The 4111-nt window shown below is 32.5% G+C and overlaps 1 protein-coding gene across 1 annotated transcript in view; it reads left to right on the top strand.

Annotated features, from left to right (window-relative positions):
- The window catches only part of LOC117181522 (TNF receptor-associated factor 4), a 252317-nt gene that overhangs the window by 999 nt on the left and 247207 nt on the right, over nucleotides 1–4111 (top strand). The gene's annotated exons all lie outside the window — the stretch shown is intronic.

Genomic DNA, 4111 nt, shown 5'->3' with positions numbered 1-4111 from the left:
CCCCCCCCCCCTCAGTGTAGCCTCGCAAATACGAACCACCTTTTAAGTGAAATTTGGTATTTTGATTTTATTTGATAACTCCTAAAATAAAACATAAAATCACATACAAACATAATATTTAGATACTTTATTGTATAATATTAAATCACTCATTTTCACTGTTTTAAGCATTTCGAAAAATTGTTATACACGTTTATGTTTTTCATGTTAGATATCACATTCATCATTAACCCTTCACCCCACGACACTATTCGTTATAAAAAGCCCCCACTCCCTAGCATTATGACGTAGTTTTTGAACGACCTATGGAGTATAACGATCTTGCGAGGTAATTCTAACATTTTCATCCTAATGAGAAGGTATCAGTTTTATGTAAAATCACCCTAATCTAAAGTTTCCATTTCCAGAGAAATAAAATCTGAAATTTTTCTTTTTTAGAAATTCGAATATTAACACGTGCCACCGAGCACTTAAAAATCTCATTTAATTAACATAGGAAAATTTTGAATTTTCGAAAAATTAAACTCATGTTTCAGGGTTTCATCGAAAAGTGCCAAGTTTTCTAGAGATTTAAGACGAGTGTCTGCGAAATAAAACCATACTAATAACTTTCATTCCAAACCCACCTCCACCCTCCCCGCAGCGACCCAATCATCAACCAAAAATAAAAAAAACTACATTTTTACATATTATTGTTACTTTTTAGCAATTTCCGTCGTGTTTTTCATACAAATAATAACTAATGGACAAGTTGAATATTTAATATGACTTTAAAAACCATTTTCTTAGACTTGACGCAATAAAGTGCTGATACTGGGCCAAGCATCGGCGGAGGATCGGTAAATATAAAAAGCCAATATAGGCTGCCACCACTGGCACAACACTGGGCCAAGTAAAATAAAACATGGTTTGCCGTGGTGAAAGTGACACTTGGCCCAGTAATGTGCCGTCACTGGGCCAGACTTTGGCTGATCCTCGTGAAACATGGTTGCCGGTACTAAAAGTTAGACTTGGCGCAAGAAAGTGCTTATACACGGGGCCAAGCATCGGCGGAGGATTGGTAAATATAAAAAGCCAATATAGGCTGCCAGCATTGGCTCAACACTGGGCCGATTAAAATGCCGGTACTGGCCCAATAACTTTAGCCGACCTTTGGCTGCTTAAATTGGACCAACACTGGGCCATGTATTCAGCTCCGGCAATTCGCATTTGGATAATTGTTAAAATATTTAACATTTGTTTAAACAATTTAAAATGGTTTAAAAAGTCATAGTAAATATTCAAATTATCCATTAGTAATTATGTGTATAAAAAAGACGACGGAATTTGCTCAAAAGTAACAATAATACATAAAAATGTAGTTTTTTTAATTTTGGATCATATATGGGGGCTGCGAGGAGGGTGGGGTGGATTGGAAATTTAAGTTATTATTATGGTTTTATTTCGTAGGCATTCCTCTTATATATTTAAATTAAAAAAAAAGAACAATTACGGATTTTTTTTCTCTGGAAATGGAAACTTTTGGGGGGTTGTTTTGCCCTCTAGAGTGAAAAAAAATGTTGCAATGCATTTTTGGACACCTTAGTGTGGAGTCTGCTAGCAACATAACTTTCGAAATACTGATCAGATCAGATTGAATTGAGCTTTGATACACCTTTTTAAAGCATAAAAAGAAAGAACGAGTTCGATAACCAGCCATTTTTTACCAACTGTTCTGGTTTTATCCATCGAAAAAGCTTTTTAAGATATAAACAATTCCATTTTCCACTTCTCCAGGAAAACCATACAAGATATAAAAAAATGTTGAAAAGAAAAATTGCTCCTCGTAAAAAGATGAGCAAATTTTTTGAGGCCATTTTTTTGTTAAGACAGATATTTTTTTGTTTTAAGCATGAAAAATGCTATTAAAAATATGTTTAAAACCATTTTTCGGTACAACTATGCAAGATACGAAAAATGTGAAATAACAAAAGTTGTTCATACAAAGAATACCTACAAATTTTTTGTGAATCATTTATTGTATGGGACACATGATTTTTATTTAATCGTGAAAATAACATTAAAAATTAAAAAACTAAAATATTTTAAAAACCAACTGAAGATTTGAAAAAATGAATGGACAAAATTATTTACCCAAAAAAATCGGTAAATTTGTTATCAATTATTTATTGATGACGCGTAGTTTTGGTTTAAAACGTGAAAAATCACGTCACAAAGAAACAAATTAAATTTTTGAAAAAACATATAAGGTAAAATAAGATGTTTAATATCCAAATTTTTTGCCTAAATTGGATCTAAAAATTTGTTTTTGACCTTTTTTTACTCACGAGACACGTGATGAGAATGTCTTCGTTAAGGCCGAAGGAGCTTTAACAGAAGAGAGTTCACAATCATTACATTTGAGATGTTAATGGTTTTACCTTTAATTTCAAAAGTCATATCCAAAAATTTGTGGCAAGTACATAGAAAAAGAATTTAAAAATTGGGAAAATCGAGTGCAAATACTCATTTCTCTACATCAGAATCATTTGAAAAATTATCTAAGGGGCCATTCACAAAATACGTGATACATTTTTCAGAACCCCCCCCCCCCCCCCCCCCCCCCCCCCGCGTGATACTTTCTCCATTGGTCTTAACATGGAGAATGGTACTTCGGCAGACCCCCACCCTCCCCTAAACGTATCACGTATTCTGTGAATGACCCCTAATTGAAATAATATAATTGTAAATATAAATTAACTTTTAATAGGCAAATTATATTCAATATTACGTTATCTAACCTATAAGTGAATAATTATTTTATGTTACTTAAATTTAAGAAACTATCTTTTAATCTTTCGTCACTCCAATATTCAGAAAAATTTAGTCAGCTAATAATCAATTGGTAAAATTTAGTGAAAATTTAGTAGTAAAATCATTTGATAGTTAGTTAACCAGTTCACAAAATAAAAAGCTCGAAATAATTATTTTTTTGAAACATTGAAATATTGTTTACATTATAGTCTCCTTTAAATTTTGAAACCGCATTTCTATACATGTAATTGATTAATAACCTTTGTAACTAATTCAAACAAATATAAAGAAAATGTGAAGAAAATTATCAGCTAATAATCAATTAAACAGTTCACAACATAAAAAGCCTCAAACAATTTTTTTCATTAAAATAATAAATTTATTTTTGCTTTATATATATTTTAAACTCACTCCCGGGTGGAAATTTAAGTCGGGGGCTGGCTAATCTACGGCTGAAGAGCTTGGCTTTAAGTCGGGAGTTGGCCGGGGTGTCTGGTCGGATTCCGACCAGCATCGTCACGCTGCGCTGGCCAGCGTCCAGGCATGGAGCATGGCCGGGAACTGGCCGGGAGCTGGCCGGGGATTTCGACCGTGGCCCAGACAAGATTAATTGCTGCTTTACTAGATTTAAATAATTCGTGTTTCAATTATATAAAGAGCATCTGTCACTGGGTTAGGGGACCAATTTGATTCTTTTCTACTGTAGAATTGGAGTATATTAATATATAAAATTCCTCACGCCCAGCACACAGGCAACATTAACTATTTTCACGTAGTCTTTGAGAGACAAAAAAGATTTTAAAAATAAATATTAAATGATTGCGAGTATTTTGAATTTAAATATTAATAGTCCTGTTTGGAGTAAATACATATATTACATTTTTAAACATTATATTGCAAATAAAATTTCTAACGCTACGGTGTATCGAACCTGCATACATCTATAACTAAATGTATCGCCTAGCAGTCGGAAGTGCTAACCACTGCGCTTAACCGACAAGTTGAAACTCTTTGAAAAGCCATCCTCATAAGCTACAGTTCAGAAAAGTTAAGGTGCCAACTTTTAAATACTCTTTTTCTAATTATTTATTATGCGGCGTTATGCAAATATAAAATACACGAACATTTAACAGGACTATCAGTAAAATACTTTTTAAATAAATAATTTGAATCGATTACAATTTTTCTTCGCGTGATATTTCGTTTCTTCCTGTTTTAGACTATTTTACAACGTTTAATATTGATATAAAATGTAATTTTTTCTGAACATTTGCAATTTTTCATAAAGATGGAACTTAGAATTTTTTTCTTAAAAAAA

Source organism: Belonocnema kinseyi, chromosome 10, assembly GCF_010883055.1.
Source record: "Belonocnema kinseyi isolate 2016_QV_RU_SX_M_011 chromosome 10, B_treatae_v1, whole genome shotgun sequence".
Taxonomy (NCBI): domain Eukaryota; kingdom Metazoa; phylum Arthropoda; class Insecta; order Hymenoptera; family Cynipidae; genus Belonocnema; species Belonocnema kinseyi.
The sequence above is the reverse complement of the archived record's forward strand: the minus strand, read 5'-3'. Positions and strand labels throughout refer to the sequence as shown.